The sequence below is a fragment of the Phacochoerus africanus genome, chromosome 2, assembly GCF_016906955.1.
Source record: "Phacochoerus africanus isolate WHEZ1 chromosome 2, ROS_Pafr_v1, whole genome shotgun sequence".
In the NCBI taxonomy this organism is placed as follows: domain Eukaryota; kingdom Metazoa; phylum Chordata; class Mammalia; order Artiodactyla; family Suidae; genus Phacochoerus; species Phacochoerus africanus.
The window spans coordinates 108968965-108980272 of NC_062545.1; the positions used below are offsets into that span (position 1 = coordinate 108968965).

The following is an 11308-nucleotide window of genomic DNA, read 5'->3' on the forward strand; positions in this document are numbered from 1 at the left end:
CCGCCACTCCCTGCGCCCAGGCTGCGCGCCCGCTCATTCGCTGCCGAACCGGGGCGGGGATCGAGGGCGGGGCCAGGAGGAGGCACGCCCCTCACCGGGGCCTGCCCTGCCGTAAGGCAGTCTCCAGGGTAAGAAACGGCTCAGGACTGTACTATCCGCCCTTTCCATTTCTTCCACCAAAAATACGTGCGTTGGCGCCCAGCTTCACTCTGTGTCTCCCTGGTTGCACGTAGCCACCTGACCAAGGCAGGAACTGCAACCACAACTCAGCAAAGAACTTTCTTGACATTACCGTTACTATCGCATAGAATGAGAATGCTTTTGCCTCAATTCTCCACTTTCGTTGCCTAGGTACAGAACAACTGTGCTGACTCTTTTGCTTTGTTTTCAGAATGAGAAAAGGAATTCTTTCATATAAGACACTCATGAATAATTATCCAATTTTTCTGCAGCAGATTTTGACAGCTGTGACCAGAAAGCCAACATTATACAGCTAACGTGAGCGTGTTAAGAAAAGTGAAGGCCAGCCCAGCAAATCAACTTCTTGGAAGGCTAGTGTGGTGAAGTTTATCAGTATGATGTCTGCGCACCTTGGCAAGGTAGTCACCTGGCCCCAAACGGCCCACGGGACAGCCCCCGCCCCCTTCATTTTTAGCCTTTCCTACATCCCTACACCTGAACCCCTACATCCCGCCCACCTGACCCATAAATTCAGTGCGTCTCAGAGTACAAGACCAATCTTTAGAACAGAAAGGTGTCAGGCATCATTCTTTCATTCACTGAACAAGCATTGAGCATCTATCGTGTGCACTTGGAAAACAGCAATGAATAGAACAGAGGAGGGGCTTACATGGGGATTAAGGGAGAGTCAGAAAATAATCACAATATGTACTATTTAGGGTGATGATGAGCGTTAGAAAGAAAGAAGCGATGTAACAGAGATGAGAGAGAGGAGGCTAATGCAATTTGAAATAAAGAGGTCAGAGAAGTCCTCACTGCCATTTGTGAAAGACCTGAGGAAGTAGGGGGCATGCCATGTGGAACATTCCAGGAAGATGAAGTCTAGATTGGGTTGGAAAAGTTTTCTGTATTCTCTTGATTAAATTAGTTTATTTATTATTAAAGTTAGTCCTCCTTGGTTATAAGCTCAGTGTAAATATGTCAAATTAAATGGATTACCTTTCATATTATCTACATGATCTTCAAATCAACTCAGAATGAAAATTATATTAGTTTAATTTGCCCTTTAAGGAGGTGATCTTCAGGAGTTCCCTGGTAGCCTAGAGCTGTGGCATGGCTTCAAGCCCTGGTTCAGGGAATTTCCTCATGCCATGGGCATGGCCAAAAAATAAATAAAAAAGAGAGGTGATCTTCATAGATAATATATTCCTCTACCTAAAACCTAAACCCATTGCTTTTTTTTTTTTTTTGCTTTTTTTTCTTTTTAGGGCCACACCTGTGGCATATGGAAGTTCCCAGGCTAGGGGTTGAATCAGAGCTGCAGCTGCTGGCCCATGCCATAGCCACAACAATGCCAGATCCAAGCTGCATCTGTGACCTACACAGTAGTTTGTGGCAACGTAATCCTTAACCCACTAAGTGAGGCCAGGGATCGAACCTGAACCCACAACCTCATGGGTACTAGTTGGATTTTTACCCACTGAGCCACAATGAGAACTCCTGAAACCCACTGCTTTTAAATAAACTACACAAAAAGACTCTACATTTTGAAATGTTCTGCTGGAAAAAGTGGACAAGGCGAGAGAACTAGAAAAGGCCAAGAGTTTGTAATGGCTGAGCTATGTGGGCTCTCCTCAGCTACCTCTGGGAGCCTCTGGAAATGTTACCGCTCCATCCCGGGTGCTGTGCCCCTCCTGCTAAGTGGAGATAACAGGAGTGTTCTGGCCCCTCCCAGGGAAATGCTGATGATTAGTGACAAGGCAGAAAGGTGCAAAGCCCACATAATCAGCACTGAAACGGGTTAAATTTGTAGCTGGCCAGAAAGAAAGAAGGGAACTAGCAAAACATGCTTTATTAAGTATATCAATATAATAAAATTAAAAAATGAATTAGCACCATGCCATACATTTTCCTCACACCTGTATTTTTATTTTTACTGACTTTTTAAAAACTCATTCAAAACTACACTCTTGATGTACATATGAAGACTCAGGTTACAAATGTAAACAGAACTTTATGCTTTTTCCCCAAAGAGAGTTTCATGACATTTGTGATTTCTAATCTAAGACTTATTTCTTACAAACATCATATATAACAGCTTTTCAATGAGTACATTTTATGTTCTTTTGAAGTGGAAGCAGCTATAATGTGGTTTATAGGAGTCCTTTTCAAAACCCTTTGGAGATGCCTAGCCTGGAAACTTCCATATGTCACATGTGTGTCCCTAAAAAGCAAAAAAAAGAGGAGTTCCCGTTGTGGCGCAGTGGTTAGCGAATCCGACTAGGAACCATGAGGTTGCGGATTCGGTCCCCACCCTTGCTCAGTGGGTTAAGGATCCGGCGTTGCCGTGAGCTGTGGTGTAGGTTGCAGATGCGGCTCGGATCCCGCGTTGCTGTGGCTCTGGCGTAGGCCGGTGGCTACAGCTCCGATTCGACCCCTAGCCCGGGAACCTCCATATGCCATGGGAGCGGCCCAAAGAAATAGATAAAAAAAAAAAAAAAGACAAAAAAAAGAAAAAAGAAGAACTGATCAGAAAACACAGTCTTTAAACCAGAAATTGTGAGTTCTAAATATGGGTTTACTAAGAAATCCAGAAAGCCCTTCAAGGCTGAAGAAATTTATAAAAATTTAAATTATGAAATTTAATTTAAATTTAACATTTTAATTTATGAAATTTATATATATATACATATATGATGGTATATATATATACCTAAGTGTGTGTATATAAATGTGTTTTTTTCTGGCTTAAATATTTGTATCAAAACTATCACCACTTCCCTTAATCAGAAGGCACAGTCTCTAGGCCAGTTCAGATAAGTGGTACCCACACCACACAGGCGAGGGTTTGTCTGACCCCAGGTGGCTTAATTAGTGAAGAAAGCACTCTTGTCACACACAGCACTCAGAGTTCGGCCTGTGGTTCTCAAGAAAATGAATTTGTTGGTTTCAGCTCAATGCTTCAGGAAAGAGGGAGAGGGAAAGATCCTCTAATTCATTATTTGCCATGATTGGCACCTCTGAGCTAAGCAAACTAAATTTAAATTCCTCAATTCTGTCTCCTTAATCAGAAAAACAACAGGGCAAGGGGGATGGGAGTGTTCAGTGAAAGAGCAGCAGTGGCTGCGTGTGGCAGACAACAGTGAGCTCTGATTACTCAGGGAAATCTGATCAATGTTCACTGTAATTGTTTTACAGCTAAGAGGCCACCAAATCCAGACAATGCAATGTGCGTGTTGACTGCCCCTCTTAACCACGCAGAACCTCAAGTCCACCCTCAATCATGCACTTATTCATCTGAACATATTTGCTGAGTCTAGAATGAGTAAAGCATTGTATCAGGCAATGTGAAGGATAAAAAAGTAAAACACAAGGCATGCTCTCCAGTACTTCATTCATTTATGAAACAACTATGCCTGGAGATAACTGTTGAAAAGAAATAGGGCTTTGCGGAGTTCCCATCGTGGCTCAGCAGGTTAAGAACTGGACATAGTATCTGCGAGGATGCGGGTTTGATCCCTGGCCTCGCTCAGTGGGTTAAGGATCTAACGTTGCCATACTCTGTGGCATAAGTCACAGGTGCAGCTCGGATCTGGCGCTGCTGTGGCTGTGGTGTAGGCCAGCAGCTGCAGCTCCAATTTGACCCCCAACCTGGGAACTTGGATGTGCTGTGTATTCAGCCCTAGAAAAGAAAAGTGAAGGAGAGAAGGGGAAGGGGGGAATGGGAGGAAGGAAGAAAGGAAGAAAGAAATAGGGGTTTGGGAAAGGCTGTCCTTTTTATTGCAATTATATTGATACATGGTTGACATCACAACAATGTTATACATGGACTTATGATTGTAAAAACTGGGCAGTGGTGGATATATTAATGTGTTTGATTTCAAAAAGTGTCCAGAGAAAATGTTAATCCTTTTTAATGTGTACTTAAAAGATCCACAAAATTAAAATAATAATGATATAAGACCAAAAAAAAATGTGTATGGAGAGCCTACCTATGGTGAGCACGTGGTGGGTGCTGGGCATTACAGCAGTGAATTGGAGACTATCTAAGCTTTCATGGAACTTACATTCTAGAAGGCAAGGCAGACAATAAACAAAAGAGAGATCACATACATAACATGTCAGGTATGACTCGGAGCCATGAAGAAAAATAAAAGAGGCAAAGGAACGGAGAGAAGCAGGAACTGTGAGTGTCTGTGGTGAGTGGGACAACGCCTCTCTGCCAAGGTGGCGGGTGAGCAGGTGGTGGGCTGTGAGAGAGGCTCTCTGTGGAAGAGCTTTGCACGCAGAGGGAGAAGCAAGTGCTGCCACACCTTGGAGGCTTGTTATTCATTTCCCAGGGCTGCTGTGATGAAAGACCACAGAGCAGGTGGCTTAAAAGAACAGAAATGTAGGAGTTCCCGTCGTGGCTCAGTGGTTAACGAATCCAACTAGGAACCATGAGGTTTCGGGTTCGATCCCTGCCCTTGCTCAGTGGGTTAAGGATCCGGCGTTGCCATGAGCTGTGGTGTAGGTCGCAGACATGGCTCGGATCCCGTGTTGCTGTGGCTCTGGCTTAGGCCGGTGGCTACAACTCCAATTAGACCCCTAGCCTGAGAACCTCCATATGCTGCGGGATCGGCCCTAGAAAAGGCAAAAAGACCAAAAAAAAAAAAAAAGAACTGAAATGTATTGTCCTCCAGTTCGGAGGCTAGAGAGCCAAGTCAAGGTGAAAACAGGGTGGTGCTCTCTCTGAAATCTGTGGGGGAGAATCCTTCTCCATCTCTTCCTAGCTTTGGCCTTCCTTGCCTGGCAGCTGCATCTCTCTGATCGCTGCCTCTGTGATCACATGACCGTCTACTTGGCCCCCCTTTCATATAACAGTATCTTCCCTTCGAGAAGGACCCCAGTTACATTGGATGATGAAGTCCCCCCTCTTGACCTCATCTAAACATGGTTACATGTGCAAAGAATCTATTGTTCACTAAGGTCCCATTTTCAAGTCCCAGCAGTAAGGATGTCAATATAGAGTTTTGGGGGGTAGAGGGAACAGTTCACCCTAGAACAAGGCCTGGATGAGCAGTGAAAATAAAAAACTTTGTCTTGATCAGAGTGTGCAGAGTGGAGTGGGAAGGAGTTTCGGCAGATTGATGTAAGACTTTGTAGGCGATGAAAGACTTCATCTTATCAAGCGATCAGCCTCTAAAAGAGTGATCCATACTTAGGGTTCAAAAGGTTCACTTTGCCTGAGGTGGAGAGAAAAGCGGAGCTCTTGCGCCAGTATTAGGACACATATCACATGACTAAATGTGTTCACTTTCTCCTAAGGGTTCTAATTTTTTTCTGTGTGAGGTCATACTGGGAAAGTGTTTTTTCCCAGAGGAGTTCTGCCCCCAGGGTGGTGGGAGGGTCTCTGCAGAGCCTTTCTGGCCTGCTTGTGCCAGGATTCCAGGGTCCTGATTGTCTTACATGGGGTTTGTATTCCTTTCTCAGCTTAGTAGTCCTGCTCCTTGCAGGTACAAACAAACCAAGGCAGTTGCCTTTTTCCAACAAGTTCTCATTCCCTGTCCAGATGGCAGACTTCCTTGTCTTTCTCTGGGCCCCATGGCTGGAGATTTCTCACAAAGGCCAGCCCCCAAGGCCCCACTTCCTGCAGGGAGGGGATCTAGCCCTTGGTTCATCTTCCTTTCTGGGCATGGGGTGGGCATTCTAGAAGCTGGGTACAGGATGATGAAAATGTGTGGTCTTGTACACTTATAACATATGGCCCTTTTTGAATGGTATACCTTTTTTTTTTTTTTTTTTTAGGGCCACACCCGAGGTGTATGGACGTTCCCAGGCTAAGGGTTGAGTTGGAGCTGCAGCCGCCAGCCTACACCACAGCCACAGCAACATGGGATCTGAGCTACATCTGTGACCTACACCACATCTCTTGGCAACACTGGTTCCTTAACTCACTGAGTGAGGCCGGAGATACTAGTTGGGTTTGTAACCCACTGAGACACAGTGGGAACTCTTGAATGGTATACTTTAATCAAACTTTTAAAAAGGCCCCCAAGTGCCTTTATCTGGGTTCAAGTCTCCAACTCCCATCCTTAACCTCACAGCTCTGGCTTTAAGACCCTCTCTCCTCCTTCCTCCCCAGTTCTGGTGCCCAGAGATGTTCCTTTCATGCTGAGCTAAGGGATGGGTGTGTGTAGGGAATTATTCTATTTATCCAGTAAAGTTACCTGTTTATAGTCAGGGAGGAAGAGGTGAGCAGAAGTTTCCCTGATAAAGGTGAAGGATGATTTCAGGCCAAGAAGACACAGAAATGCTTTTTCATCAAGGTGGTATTCTAACTTACAAGCAAAGGAGGCTTGTTAGGTAGTGAAGATGGGGGAACACACTGGAAGCAGAAGAGCACACAATAACCAAGGCCAGGTGTTCTCTTGGCCACCGCACAGGGTCTGGGAAACATTCATACCTGAGGGTGGGAGAGAAGGCTGAGGACTTGGACCTTTGTTGGCCAGCAAAAAGGATCACTGATGGTCATGACAGTCACAGAGGCGAGTAGCCTTTGGGGGGCTGTGATCTGAGGAGAGTAATTGAGCAAGCAGGGGCCAGGCTAGAGTTTGTAAGGGGAGCTGATAGGAGACAGTGGCTGCAGTTCATGGGAGAGGTGTTGAGGGGTATGGCCAAGGAAAATGAGGAAGAAAGAGCGGACAGCAAAAGGCAGGTAACCTTGATCTAACCCTGCTCTAACACTGGAGATCAGAGCTTGATAACTAAATATTTTCAGCAGCAGTAAGGCCAAAAAAAGAAACATTAGTGAGCACGGCAGCCGGTTTGAGACAAAGATGAGTGTTCCTTTTCACTGATGCTGTTTTCAGAGTCTTGTTTGTTTTTGCCTGAGTATGCTTTACGTTGCAGGAAGGACAAACAAATACAGCTATCCAGCAGGAAGTTGTAGTGGTCATCTACATAGAAAGAAATTTAAAACTGACTTTTCTCTTTCTTTCCTTTTTTTTTTTTTTTTTTTTCTTTTTAGGGCCACACTTGCAGCATATGGAGGTTGCCAGGCTACGAGTCAAATCAGAACTACAGCTGCCAGCCTGACCACAGCCCCAGCAATGCAGGATCCCAGCCACAACTGCAACCTACACCACAGTTCACAGCAACACTGGATCCTCAACCCACTGAGCAAGGCCAGGGATCAAACCCGCGTCCTCATGGATACTAGTCAGGTTCGTTACCACTGAGCCATGACAGGAACTCCCAGGAAAACTGAATCTTAAGACAGCCATCCAGGAGTTTGCATTGTTTGCCATCTCTTAGCTCAGCATGAAAGGAACACCTCTGGGCACCAGAACTGGAGAGGAAGGAGGAGAGAAGGTCTTAAAGCCAGAGCTGTGAGGTTAAGGATGGGAGTTGGAGACTTGAACCCAGATAAAGGCACTTGGGGGTCTTTTTAAAAGTTTGATTAAAGTATACCATTCAAGAGTTCCCACTGTGTAAAACCCAACTAGGGAACTCCTGGATGGCCATCTTAAGATTCAGTTTTCCTGGGTTAAGGTATTGCCATAAGTTGTGGGGCAGGTTGTAGAGGCAGCTCAGATCTGGCATTGCTGTGGTCGTGGCAGAGGCCCACAGCTATAGCTCTGATTTGACCCTAAGCCTGGGAACTTCCATATGCCACAGGTGGGGCCCTAAAAAGACAGGCAATTTAAAAAAAAAAAAAAAAAAGATGGCCATCCAGAGACAGGAACCACCGAGGTTTACATGATAGCATGTTCCCTCGTGGTTCAGCGAATTAAGAATACAGTGTTTTTACTGTAGGCTCAGGTGGCTGTTCTGGCCTGGGTTTGTTCCCTGGCCTAGGAACTTCCAAGTGCTACAGGTGCAGCCAAAACCAAAACAAAACCGATTTATGTGAGAGAATACCTTGTAGGTTCCTGATTGGCAATAGCAGGTACCTCTGGGGGTGGGATGAAAGAGAGATGCTAGAATGAGACAGATTCCGCAGGGAACTAGAGTTACTGAAGTTGTAGACACATAGCCCTCTTCACCCCTTTCCCTCCACAGGAGATGGGAAAAGTCTGGAATCTTTCCCAAGAGGAAAGACTTAAGGAGACTGACATCAGGGACTCCCATACTCAACAGCTTAGGAGGCTCACCTTACAGTAGGGCTCACATTTCCTGCCCACACACCTCAAGCATTTTATCTCCTACTTGGAATTCTTGGCAGCAAATCAAATATCACCTGACATCTGAGGAAAACCTCTAAGAGAAAAGATGGACCCAAACAAACAGAAGAAAACACGGAGGAAACTGGGATGATACAGGAAGAAGAAAACTTGGATAGAAGACTAAAAAAAGATGGAACGTTCTGAGTTCAGAGTAATATTTTTTTCCCTTAAATTTACTATGCTAACAGGGATGGCGAAAGTTGAGGAAAACTATTCAGAAAATAGCAAGCCCCCCTCCCCCCAAAAAAAGATAAAATTTAAAAGGAAGTCTAGGAGTTCTCTTGTGACACAGTGGGTTAAGGATCTGGTGTTGTCATTGCAACAGCTTGAGTCGCTGCTATGGCGCAGGCTTGATCCCTGGCCTGGGAATTACAACATGCCATTGGGCACTGTCAAAAAATAAATAAGTAAATAAATAAAAGGAGGTCTACTATCTGATTACTAGCAGTTGTAAAAAGAAAGGGACAAACAAAAAAGGAAATACTTTCAATAAAACAATTTAAGGGAGTTCCCATGATGGCTCAGTGGTAACAAACCCAACTTGTATCCATGAGGATGCAGGTTTGATCCCTGGCCTCCCTCATTGGGTTAAGGATCCGGCGTTGCCATGAGCTGTGGTGTAGGTTGCAGTCGTGGCTTGGATCCCAGGTTGCTATGGCTGTGGTGTAGGCCAGCGGCTATAGCTCCAATTCAGCCCCTTGTCTAGGAACCTCCCTATGCCACTGGTGTGGCCCTAAAAAGAAAAAAAAACAAAAAACCAAGCAATTTAAGAACCTTTTTCACAAGTGAAGGTCATGATTTTCTGAGTTTAAAGAGCCTATCAATTGCCCAACGCACTGGATGAATGTCTCCAAAAATATCATCATGATACTTCAGAATACATGTACAAGCTTCTAGAATAGACAGGTCTTGTGTAAAGGACCAGGTATGAGAATGCTTGGGAATTCTCAACAGCAACATTGGAAGCTAAAAAGAATAACACTGGAAGCTAGGATTTCAAAATTCTGAGGAAAAAAATGCTTTCTAACCCATTATTTTATATGGAGACTTTATATGTTGAAGGGTGATGACAGATGAAGAACATTTTTTGGATAGGCAAGTTCTCAATGAACTACCTTCTGGTCCTTGCACCCTTTCTCAGGAAACTGCTGATGGGGTAAGATCCCAGGATGACAACCCATTTCAAGATGAGTATGGCTGGTTCAGACTAAAGTACACAGGGCCTGAGAGCAGCTTCTAAGGTAAGATGTAACCAAGGACCACCCGAGGTGTCTCGAGTATCACCGGGGATTGAATTAATGATTAAGAAAAAAATAAGGTGGAGTTCCCGTCGTGGCGCAGTGGTTAACGAATCCAGCTAGGAACCATGAGGTTTCGGGTTCGGTCCCTGCCCTTGCTCAGTGGGTTAACGATCCGGCGTTGCCATGAGCTGTGGTGTAGGTTGCAGATGCGGCTCAGATCCCTCGTTGCTGTGGCTCTGGCGTAGGCCGGTGGCTACAGCTCCGATTCGACCCCTAGCCTGGGAACCTCCATATGCCGTGGGAGCAGCCCAAGAAATAGAAAAAAGACAAAAAAAAACAACAACAACAAAAAAAACAAAACCCAAGATGACTATTAATTATGGGAAAAATGAAAAGTTGGTGAGAAAATGGAAAAGCCATGGGACCTAATCAAACTGAAAAGCTTTTGCACAGCAAAGGAAACCCAAAAGAAAACAAAAAGACAACTTTCAGAATGGGAGAAAATAGTTTCAAATGATACAACTGACAAGGGCTTAATCTCTAGAATATATAAGCAACTTATACAACTCAACAGCAAAAAAGCCAATCAATCAATGGAAAAATGGGCAAAAGACCTGAATAGACATTTCTCCAAGGAAGATATACAGATGGCCAGCAAACACATGAAAAAATGCTCAACATCGCTGATTATAAGAGAAATGCAAATCAAAACTACCATGAGATACCACCTCACACCAGTCAGAATGGCCATCATTAATAAATCCACAAATAACAAGTGCTGGAGGGGCTGTGGAGAAAAGGGAACCCTCCTACACTGTTGGTGGGAATGTAAACTGGTACAGCCACTATGGAGAACAGTTTGGAGATACCTTAGAAATCTAAACATAGAACTTCCATATGACCCCACAATCCCACTCTTGGGCATCTATCCGGACAAAACTCTACTTAAAAGAGACACATGCACCTGCATGTTCATTGCAGCACTATTCACAATAGCCAGGACATGGAAACAACCCAAATGTTTCAACAGATGATTGGATTCGGAAGATGTGGTGTATATACACAATGGAATACTACTCAGCCATAAAAAAGAATGACATAATGCCATTTGCAGCAACATGGATGGAACTAGAGAATCTCATATTGAGTGAAATGAGCCAGAAAGACAAATACCATATGATATCACTTATAACTGGAATCTAATATCCAGCACAAATGAACATCTCCACAGAAAAGAAAATCATGGACTTGGAAAACAGACTTGTGGCTGCCTGATGGGAGAGGGAGGAAGTGGGAGGGATTGGGAGTTTGGGATTATCAGACACAATTTAGAATAGATTTATAAGGAGATCCTGCTGAGTAGCATTGAGAACTATGTCTAGATACTCATGTTGCAACAGAACAAAGGGTAGGGAAAAAAATGTAATTGTAATGTATACATGTAAGGATAACTTGATCCCCTTGCTGTACAGTGGGAAAATAAAATAATAAAAAAAAAAGGAAAAGCCATTGTAATATACAACACGGTGAGCCAAAGTCATGTTTTAACTAAGCTGGAAAGATGGGGAGATGAGAAAGGTACACATGAATGGTGGGGCAGGGAAAGGAAGAAGCAAAATCTTCCAGAGAAGAGCAGTAGAGAATGTCTAAAACAGAAAGATCAATAAAGTGATATAAGCA

At 44.2% G+C, this 11308-nt stretch overlaps 1 long non-coding RNA gene across 1 annotated transcript; it reads left to right on the forward strand.

Moving 5' to 3' along the window:
* Positions 1-112: 112 nt before the first annotated feature.
* LOC125121150 (uncharacterized) lies at positions 113-3677 on the forward strand. The gene is made up of 3 exons (XR_007133390.1): positions 113-351; positions 453-599; positions 3379-3677. It is a non-coding gene; the product is annotated as an uncharacterized LOC125121150 (long non-coding RNA).
* The last annotated feature ends 7631 nt before the right edge of the window (positions 3678-11308 follow it).